Below are 12,082 nucleotides of genomic sequence, written 5' to 3'. Positions count from 1 at the left end.
TCCACATGTTCTTTCACATGCATTCTTAATGCATTTTCTGCCTGCTTACTCTGTGCTGTGCTGTGCCCTTGAATTCTTTCTCATGGCATGGCCAAGAACCTAGGAAGCCAAATCTGGCAATATATTTTGGTGAGCCAGCCAGGAGGCACTACTCTCTGTCTGGACTAGTAACTCACAGTTATTGACCAGGAGGCTTGGCCACATGCTTTCACTTTCTTCTCACTTGGCTCATTGCTATCCTCTCCTATGTCCTCATGCAACTCTGTGTCCCTAGGAATCTAGGGGCTCTGATCTGGCTGCCCCAGGACATAAACTCAGCCCACTCTGAATCTCTTGCTCTCTCCTCAGAGGTAGCAGGAGCCTGTCTCCATACCATGAAGATCCAAGGAGGCTCAGGGCAGTGGGTGATACTGCCCTTGGGACCTGACTGGGGGCTTCTCCCTGAGTTGAGCAGGAGTCCAATGGAAACTAAATCAAGTCCTGATCCCCCTCACCCTCTTTCTCTCCTTCCTCAGTTCTCTGAGACTTCCCCACAATCTATCCTTTCTCCCCTCTTAAGACCATCTCTTAATCCTCCCTTGCCTAAGAAGATTTCCTTGCCCCTCCTTTCCCCTTCCTCCTGCTGAATCTGTTCCTTTTTTCACCTTTTCCAAAGAAATCCTCTCCCCTGTCTCCAAGAAAGTCTTCTTTCTCCTCTTTCTGGCTTTCAATGCCTTCTGAGACATTCCATCTTTTCTAACATAGAATTCTAGGTTAAAGATTCTCATATTAAAAAAAGTGTGTTCTCTTTAACATTCTAGGGAGTCATCTCTGTTTTATGCCAAAGGGAGTGTTTCTCCTCCAGGCCTTAATTGTTTAGTCTTTATTGAGACAATTTGTGGTTGAATATAAAGCTCCCCTTCTTTTAGAGCATGCTCACTTTTTAGCCCTCAGGAAACAGGAAATTTAGAGGACAAAGGTATTCCCAGGAGTGTTGTTCTAAATTTCTCTCAGGTGGGGCAGGCAACCCTACCTCAGGAGCATAGGTCTAGACATCTGAGAAGAAATGTCCCAGGGATGCCCAGTGTCTTATCCCAGGGATGCCCGATGACTTTACCTACCCCCCCACCATGTTCCCGGGAGATTGGGCCAGTGACGAGGGAAATTCCCAGCTCTGATGCATGTTGGAATGCCGCATGGTCATACAGGTGCTAGTGAGGCTCCTCTATTTCCTTTTCCAGAGAAAATACAAAATGCCAACAGTCAGCATAAATTAAAAGATGGGGAAGTATAGCCCTCCAATGAGACTCTCTGTAAAAGACAGGGCAAGTAGTCAGAAATTCCCTATGCCCAAATGTTCATAGGTCTCTATCAAGACAAGCACGTGAGATAGACTCGTTATTTGTGTTGTACCTATGTCTCAATTTCCATTAGAGAAGAAAATCTTCTTAATGATCCCCTTTTAAAACTTGTTTGCTAAAAGGCATGAGAATATGTACTGCCAAGCCAGTTTATTATAATAGTCTAAGGAAGATCACTCAGGAAAAAGAGAAAAACATGGCTCTGTTCCAGGGAAGTTTATTAGAAGTCCTAAAAAATATACTAATACTAATTCCCAGGAAGCTCAAATTTTGCTGGTCAATTATTTCAACAGCCAGTCTGCCCCTGACATTTGGAGAAAGCTGCAAAAGCTCTCCATGGGCCTGCAAACTCCCACTAATGACCTATTAGAATCTGCCTTTTCTATCTTTAACAACTGGAACAAGGCTGAGGAGGAGGAGAAGGCAAGAAGAGATAAGCAAAAGACCAGAGAACAGGCTCAATTTATTGCAATGTTAAAAACTCCCTGTCCCCTTAAAGTCACCCAAATCATGACTCCAAGCCCTTCAAGGAACTTGCTTCAACTGTGAGTCAGAGGGCCACTGGCAGAGAAAGTGCCAGAAACTCAGACAACCCTTGACCTCTTGACCCAAATGCCACCAACATGAGAATTGGGCCAGGAAGAGTACTGTCTCCTGAAGGGGGGGGCAGAATAGCCCCTCAAGCCCTGCTCATGGCCAGTGAAGAAGACTGAGGATGCCTGAGACCACACATGGCCCTGCTGAATTCACATCTGACCATCAACTTAGTGGAGCCTCAGGTGATACATGACGTGGAAGGCAAGATTATTAATTTCTTAGTTAAATAGAGCCACTTACTCTGTTCTGAATTGCCACTCTGGACCTACCTAGTTATGGGAGTTGATGGTAAAGCCAAAATTAGAACCTTCACTAACCCTCTCCTTTGTCTAGTGTCCCATCAATTTCTCATTGTCCCTAAATGCCTCACCCTCCTTCTAGGGAGGGATCTTCTTCATTCCCTGGGGCTATCATAAGACAAGTAAACCTGCACAGTGTTTACCCCCTTGCATGCCCCAAGGACCCTATCAGATAGAGGCCTCTCAGGATTCCAAAGGAGATGGTTGAGCAAATAGACCCATCTGTATGGAATAAAGGCAATCTGGGTCCAGCTGCTGAGTAGCCCTTGCTTGCATTCAGGTTTTCAGTCCTAGATGTTAAAGATGCATTTTTTTTTGTATCCCTCTTCACCCTGACTCTCAATACCTATTTATCTTTGAATGTCAGGGACTTAAATATTCCCATCCTGCTCACTTAGTGCTACTCCATGGGTTTCAAAATAATCTCCATACCTTAAAGGATGTTTTAGCAGCAGACCTTACTGACTTCCAACTACCTCAGAGCACAGTCTTGCAATATATTAGTTTTATGAACTAACATATCCCTTGTACGAAAGTGAATCTTCTTTACAGTCATTGCTGACCACAACCCTAGATGGATGCAGAAAGTTGTGGAAGGTTTAAAACAGTGAATTCTGTTAAATGAATGTAAATTGTTAGTCTGCTCTTAATGAAAGGTTATAAAAGGTTTTCTTAACCATTTAAACACTCTGTATAAAAAAATAAATATTTTATGTTTATGTTGAAGTTATCCTTTATTTCAAAAACAAGTCTTCACACTCTTAAAGGATAGCTGTTACAAAAGTTTCATTCTTTCCCCTTGTAAAAATAAGGTACTACACTACTTTACTCTAAGACTTCTCTAAAAGTATATGTGGTCAGTTATAAGTCAGAATATTTTCAACAAAAAAGACTTTAAAAGAAAAGCATGGCAAGTATAAAAATTATGTTCTACCTGTTAATTAACATAACCCTGGTAAATGTGTAGAAGTGAAACAGGACAAAACTTCTGCTATAGTTTGTAGTTGATGACCCCAATATAAAACAACTGTCAAATAGTTTTATGTCTAAAAGTAACTTCATTTTAAAATGCTTATAAAAAACTAAGGCTTAAAATGTAAGCTCTTACAACCTAAGCTTTAATTGTTATTTCTAAATACCAAGATTCTTTGCTCTTTATTTCACCTAGCAGTTCCTTAAAACTTTAAATAGCTATGTAACACCTAAAAGAATTAAATTTCTCCAGCTTTGAAAGTCAACATTACTCCATACAGCAATATATAAATGACTAAGGTAAATCTGAATACAGGGTAAAGGATAATATTATTTATATCCTAAAAACTTTAACCTCCATGTGATACAAAAAAAGGAGTCAAAGTATTTTAAAATTTGCAAAGTCCCTTAAAGGACTAAAAAAAAAAGAAAAAATAACGTAAAACTACTCCCAATTTAATAAGCCAAGCCCTCAATCTTAAGGCTTGCCCTTATGAAGCTTATCTCTGTAATGGCAAAGCTAGGCCCACTTGTAATTAATGCCTGAGTCTTCCCTAGAAAACCACTTTTGTTGCCAAGCTCTGCAAATAAACTCACTACCTTCCCCCCTTACATGTGACATAACTCCCAGAGGTGTAAGTCTCTCTAGCAACGTGAGACATGACTACTAAAAATGAGCCTGGCTCTTGCATCATAGGAACTCTAAAGAATACCCTGAACTCCATTTTGTTCATGCTTCTGTTCAGACTGCGTATAAAATTTCTCATACAGTTTGTTTCTTCCAGATTAAAAGCCTTTCACAACAAACTTCTCCTCACCAGAGGCTGTGCTTCTGTTCCCCACACTCAAGCAGTCACCCTCAATAGCATAGCTAGAGACTTCTATGCTCCCATAATTAGGGCCTGTGACTCACTGACAGCTTGAAGCAGCTACAGAAGATGGACCATTGGCCCAAATTCCCTTAAGATTAAGGGAGTTGGAAATCTCTGAGGGGGGAAATGAAGTAGGGTTAGAATTAGGATGGCAGCTGGATGAGAAAAAGGCAAATTCCCAGAAGTGGTCAAGTCTCAAGGAGAAATATATCTCTGAGAAGAACAGCAATAAGTAGCATATGGGGGCCAAAGGACCCCCACCTGAATGAGTCATGTACAAAGAAGGTTGGAGCCAACTGACCCACCTGATTATACTATATACCACGAGGCACTGCACTGGAGATAAAGGAGAATAGGCGAAAGCATCCTGAATAAGGAAGAGGGAGGGGGAGTAAGTAAAGCTAATCTATAAAAGCAAATTGCCCCACAATATTGGGGCCTCTTGCTCTCACCCCTCTTGTTTTTGCAAGAGTGCCCACATATTTTCTCACATAATAAATTTTCTTCCTGTTACTCTTTAAAAAAAAAAAAGGTAAATGGACTGAAGTCTCCAGTCAAAAGACAGATATTGGAGAATGGATAAAAAGCATGACCCAACTATGTGCTGTCTACAAGAAATTCACCTTAAATGTAAAGGCATAAATAGGGTGAAAATGAAAGGATGGAAAAAAATATACTATGCAACTAGTAACCAAATGAGAGCTGGGTTAGCTATACTAATATCAGATAAAATAGACTTTAAGTCAAAAACTGTTATGAGGGACACAGATGGTTATTATATACTGATAAAGATGTCAATTCAACAAGAAAACATAATTACATATGCAACTAACAACAGGGCCCCCAAAGTATATATAAAGGGAGAAAGTGACAGATTTGAAGAGAGAAATTGATGGTTTTGCAGTAATAGCAGGTGTGGTGGTTTGAAGCTGTATATACCCCAGAAAAAACATATTCTTAAATCTAATCCATTCCTGTGTGTGTAAACCCATTGTAAACAGCATCTTTTGATGAGGTTACTTCAGGTAAGGTTTGTTCCACTGCAACTAAGATGGCTGTTAATACTATCAAGCCAGTCCTATATTCAGCCAGAGAGAGGGAAAGTCAGAGAAGCAAGAAGCTGAAATCAACTGTGCCAGTTTGTATATATTATGTCTCCCAGAAAAAGCCATATTCTTTAATTCAATGTTGAAGAATATTTGGATAAGGTTGTTTCCATGGAGATGTGACAGCCAACTATAGGTCATAATTTTGATTAGATTATTTCCATGGAGGTGTGGCCCCAACCATTCAGCACAGGTCTTGATTAATTTACTGGAGTCCTTTAAAAATGCTGGCACAGGCCAGAGGCTTGCTGACTTAACTCAGAGATGCTTGGAGTTGCACACCCCTGATGTTAGCTGATGCTTAGACATTTTGGAGAATGTCATTTTGAAATGCAACCTGGGAGCTAGCAGATGCCAGCCACATGCTTTCCCAGCTAACAGAGGTTTTCCAGGTGCCAAAGGCCTTTCTCCAGTGAAGGTACTTATTAATGATGACTTTGTTTGGACACTTTTGTGGCCTTAGGACTGTAACTTTGTAACTAGATAACCCCACCCTCCATAAAAGCCAATCCATTTCTGGTGTTTTGCATAACAGCAGCAATAGCAAACCAGAACATAAGTGAAACCCAGAAGAAAAGGGAAAGACCAATAGATGCCATCATGTGCCTTCCATGTGACAGAGGATCCAGGGATTGCCAGCAGCTAGTCTTTGGGAAGAAAGCATCACCTTGATGATGCCTTGATTTGGACATTTTCCTGGCTTTAAAACCATGGGTAAATAAGTTCCCATTGTTTAAGCTGAACCTTTCATAGTATTTGCTTTGAGCAGCCTAGAAAACTAAAACACTGGAAGACTTTAATACACCATTTTCAATAATGGATATAACATCTAGACAGATTAATAAGGATATAGAAGACTTGCACAACTAGATCTAAACCAACTATAGTTGGTTTAGAACACTTCACCCAACAATAACAGAATACACATTCTTCTCAAGTGCACATGGATTATTGTCTTAGATAGAATATATTTTAAGTCAGAAAATCTGTCTCAATAAATTAAAAGTATTGGAATATTCTCCAACTATAATCTAATGAAGCTAGAAATCAATAACAGAGGGAGGAATAGAAAATTCACGAATATGTAGAAATTAACCTACTCTGAAACAACCAAGGGATTAAAGAACAAATCACAAGGAAAATTAGGAAATACATTAAGGGGAATGAAAATGAAAATAAAACACCCCAAAACTTACAGTATGCAGCAAAGGCAGTACTGAGGGGGAAATTTATAGTTCTAAATGCTTACATTTAAAAAGAAGAAATTTTTCAAATCAGAGACCTAACCTAAAAACCAAAGAACTAGAAAAAGACAGCAAGATAAACACAAGTGAACAGAAGGAAGGTAATAACAAAGATTAGAGCAGGGGGTTTTATCGTGAAAATAAAATGACAACTTACTTAATGGGAGAAAATATTTGGAAACCACATATCCTATAAGGGTTTAATATCCAGAATATAAAAAGAAATGCTACCACTTGACAAAAAAAAGAGCAGGGGGTTTTATCATGAAAATAAAATGACAACTTACTTAATGGGAGAAAATATTTGGAAACCACATATCCTGTAAGGGTTTAATATCCAGAATACATAAAGAAATGCTACCACTAGACAACAATAAGTAATATGGGTAAAACATTTGAACAGACATCTCTCCAAAGAAGATATACAAATTGTCAGGAAGTACATGAAAAGATGCTCATCATAATTAGTCAATAGGGAAATGCAAATCAAATCCACAAGATACCAATTCACACTCCAATATAATGACTACTATTTAAAAAAAAACAGAAAACTACAAGTGTTGGAGAGGATGTGGAAAAATAGGAGTACTCACTCATTGCTTGTGGAAATGTATAATGGTGCAGCCACTGTAGAAGACACTTTGACAGTTTCTCAAAAGTTATGTATAGAATTACCATATGACCCAGCAACCCCACTTCTATATATACATATATATATATATATATATATATATACCCAAAATAATTGAAAGCAGCGATCAAGTAGATGTTTGCACACCAATGATCATAGTGGCATTTTTCACAATTGCCAAAAAATGGAAGCAACTCAAGTGCCCATCAATTGAAGAAAGGATAAACAAAATGTGGTATATACATACAATAGAATATTATTCAGCCATAAAAAGGAATGAAGTCTGATATACATGACAACATGAATGAACCTTGAAGACATCATGTGGAGTGAAATAAGCTAGAAACCAAAGGACAAATATTGTGTGGTCTCAATATGAAGTAAATTAGGTATAAAATAAGCAAACTCATAGAGTCAGAATCTAGAATATAGGTTACCAGTGGATGAGGTGGGGGTAGGGAATAGGGAGTTAAGGCTTAATATGTACAGAGTTTCTGTTTGGGATGATGGAATAGTTTTGGTACTGGATGGTAGTGACAGTAGCATAACATTGTGAACATAATTAACAGCACTGAATTATATATTTGAATGTGGCTAAAAGGGGAAATTTTAGGTTTTATACATATTACATGAATAAACATTATTTTTTTAATCCATGGAACTCTACAACACAAAAAAACTTAAGTTAAACCATGGACCATAGTTAATAGCACAATTATAAAAATGTGCTTTTATCAATTGTAAAAAATGTACCACACCATTGCAAGATGGTGGTATATGAGAATCTTATATTTTAGGCAGGATTGTTTTATAAACCCACAACTTCTCAAATATATTTTAAAAAGTATTGTCTTAAATGATCCTTGAAACCAAGAATGTACAACCTTGATGAAGATAATGACACGTGTATGAAGAGGAGGAAAAAGAGAAAGAAGGGGTGGGGGAACAAGAAATAATTTCATAATCCGTATTAATAAGTAACTATGGTCTGTGCTGGATATAATTCCCAAGCATGGTGATGTTGAACAGCTATGTATTGCAGCATTGAATGGGAATCAAACCTTGCTCAGTCTGCATAATTCTGCTTAAAAGTTTTTTTGATTTTAATAAACAAACGGTTTCGTTGCTTCAATTTCTATAATGTTGCACATGTGTACATGCTTTATTGCTAGGCAAATACAGATGAGTCACTGTGGCAAGTTGACCTCAGGCAAGTTACTTAAACTTTTATAGTCTCAGTTTTCTCACATGCAAAATGGACATAGTAATAATGGCACCTACCTCATAGAAGCATTTAGCACAGAGTCTAGAACAGCATGTAAAACACTTAGGACAGTGCCTGGCACATAGTAAACTCCTCATAAATCATGTGCATTATTAAATTTTTTAAGTTAATAAAAAATCATCTACCACACCTGGATTTCCCACAGGAGGCCATTCCTTTCAAATCTTTATCTTCTTCCATTTGGGGATTCTAATATTGAAATTGTAGCTTATATGGAAATATTTTACTGAGTTATTTCCATTGTTAGATAAACTATTTATATAATGCTGGGGTAAATATATTAAGTGATGGCTCACTCTTCTAGTTTTAGCTGCCTATCACTGTTTGGTTTTCACAACAGTATTACTTTTTTTTTTCTTTTTGTAAAACAGAATCATATTTTCTTCTGAGCAATCTCCATATTGCAGTAAATCAAAAACAGAATTTCCATGAACTCCAAACTTTTGCATTCTTAATCAGTAAAGAAAAATAGGCAATGGAGTGTGTAATTTCCAAGACATTTCCATTTTTAAGCAAAAAGATTTTTGAAAAATTATCATTGGAGGAAGTGTCATACATTCTGATTGTATAGAAGTTTTCAAAATTCCCTTTTGCTATTTTTCTGTGCACTTAAATTGATGATATTTGAATTTTAGGCACTAGTTTACCTCATTTCAGTCATTATAATTGGAGATCAGGAATTCACTCCTCAAAAAGTGTCAGCATTATTGATGTCAACTCCTTCAGTCCATCTTGTTAGAGATGTGGCATAATTTATTTTCAGTCTTAATACATTTTCCTCTTAGAGTTTTGACTTGTATTGGCAGTAAATAGGAATACCTTCATACTCCTAATTTTAAAAAAGTGTCAAGACAAGAAGACCGAATATTCCCTGTACAACTCTCATTCACCAGCAGATATGTTCTCTCTCATATGCCTTGATTTACCACTGGTTTTTAACTCTGGGTCATTTTTCCTCATTCCTACACATCCAAATGATCTAAAGACACTTCCTATGAGCTCTCATCTGGACTAATCACTACATATGACTCAGTCCCCAAGAGTCCAACACAAGACTGTGGGCATAGCTAAATCGTTCAATAAAGGAGAATTTCTAATGAGAAAATCTTATAGTGATAAACTTTCCATTGTAATCTGAAGTTCTCACTCTGAGCCAGTAAGGCTCAAGTATTTTCATTCATATTGTATAAAGTCAACTCTGAATGTTTGCAAGACTAATGAGATGAACTCTACTTTTATAGAAGTGATTCATATACTTTGGTCATCTTGGGCATGCATGTTCCTCATCTGACTTTCTTGGAGTCATTTCGCTAAATTAGCTAATTCTTCAAGACATACACATCTAGATCAGGATTTTTATTTTTTGAGAATGTTTCTTATATCAGCTTTCCACCTTACTATCTTGAACAAATTGATCAGTGAGGTTAGCACAGTTGAAAAGTGTCATGTTCCTTTCTGCATACTGAGTATATGTTTCATTGATTTACATCTGTATTTTATATGGAAAAATGCAAATATTCTGCTATAAATTTACAATATATGAAAATTTATGCTGAAAGTGATACACATTTGAAGTTACCCAACACCTCTAAAAGGGGAAACAAGAATCACCTAAGGGTATTGAAGTTATAGTTGGCTATCTCCAAAGGATCTGAAAAAATCACATTTTAACCAAGAAATGACAAACTGCCATTTGCTGCCATTTGTCCAAAGCTGTTTAGTATGAGGGTTGGAGTACACTGACATGACATTCTTTTCATAGTTCATTATATGATTTAAATTATAATAAGAATAAGAATGGGATATATAGCTATTTTGTGAACAGAAAATGTATTCTCCAGAGAAAACAAATTGGTTATGATTGCTATTATTTGGGTCTCTTTCTATGTAAAGAAAAAATACGATTTGATTTTGGAGTATATCTCTGTGATTGATTCTGTAATATGGCTTTAAGAATATTCCTCATGCTCAAATTAATGAGGAAAAAACAGTAAGCAAATAAGCCAGGATCTACTCAGCTTGTCTAAGAAAATCCTGTTACAAATTAATTCCAATGTCTTTGGATCATAATCCCACATCTCTCAAAGTGACAGTAGACTAATAAGATTAAGATTATATTAATTTATAAACATAAGTATACATATTATAAAGTGTAAATAATATTTTATACGTTTCTTTGTTCCTGGTGTCAATGTCACTTCCTCCCTAGAGATCTGATATAAAGCTTAATCAGGTATAACTAGAGAAAATATATCCTGATCCTTCAAGGATCTCTCTCTCTTATCATCACAGTTTTAATGTTTTTTCATTTTCTCATGCTAGTCTGAAAATCTAACAGCAGCATATTCCTGTCCTTTGCTATACATGGTCAGTATTTATATTTGAAGTTAAATTTTTCTCTTTCTGTGCCTCCTGATAACACCTCCTAACTGGTTGATGACATCGCAGCTCTATTTACTTCCTGTATCCTGGTCAGCCATTTTCCTTGGCAGTAACAGATGGGGATTTTACTGTTTAACTATTTCACACCTACTTATGTGTGGGTTACAACTGTAGGCTAGGATTATAAACTAGGCTAGAAATTTCATGTTAAAATGCTCAAAGATATTCTTTTAAGCAATTTTTCTAGGTTTTTGGCAATAGATTTAGATTATGTTTTAGATACTGTCATCTGCATCTAAATGTCCCAATTTATTTCTTCCTTAAATGATATCACAGCAACATTTACAATAATGTTCATAGTAACTTATTCTTGCAAATTTTAACTATTGTTTGTGAATCCAATCTATTGTTATAAAGGAGGGGTGGACTTTAAAAAATACTACAAAATATATAAAAAAATCTTCAAGGTATAAAAACACTTTTAATACAACAGTGAATGTTATTTTTAAGAATTTAGCTTAGACCTTCACTGGGGGAATACAAAGAATTTCCAAGGTCTCTTTCTGCTCTAAAATTATACAATTCTAATTTTAGATTTCACTCTATTTTTTAAAATCTTGATTAAACTTTCTGAGTTTCTCAAATTCATTCCCTCCTTGCAGTCTCCTCAGAGGTTCAAAACTGATTTGTGATCATCCAAAATATTCTGCTGTTTCAGAGAAATGCAAATTCTTGAGAAAGCTCCTAAAACCAATCTAGCATTCCAGAGGTCCTCAAGACCGGCTTAGCAATGCCCAAAAAGACTACTGTCAACTGCAATAGATTTCTTAACATTTTATAAGACAGAGTGGTCGTTGTCTGTCCATCCTCTGCTTATGATGGTTAGCCAATAGGTTATGGAATTTATGCCCCTAAAAAAGGAGCTTTAGATATGCTAGTCCTTTCTACAGGAAAACATTGGACCATCTTTCAGTGTTCTCACTTTTCTCTCATATTAACTCCTCACCACCTGGTCAGGTCTTGCTTTATTTAATCCAACTCCTTTTAACTTCAGCTATAGTTCTCAGCCCCATGTTTGCCCCTGAAACCTGAGAATAGAGTTGAAACTTAAGTTTTGAGCTCTGAAATTCTATTTCTTAAGATACAGTTTGTTCTGGCTCCATCTAATTCTGACCAGGCTCCATCTAATTCTGACCATGCAGGGAACAGCGCTGACATCATTCTACTTGACTGGCATCCCTGCAAGAGGCAGAGACAAATTCATCCTATTTCACCATCCCCCACCCCACTCTTGTTTTCCATACCAGGATTTGTGCACAAGCCTCTTAACCATTCTCCTAACTTGAGACTGCCC

Source organism: Choloepus didactylus, chromosome 1 (assembly GCF_015220235.1).
Source record: "Choloepus didactylus isolate mChoDid1 chromosome 1, mChoDid1.pri, whole genome shotgun sequence".
NCBI classification, from domain to species: Eukaryota; Metazoa; Chordata; class Mammalia; order Pilosa; family Megalonychidae; genus Choloepus; species Choloepus didactylus.
This window is presented reverse-complemented; position numbering follows the sequence as displayed.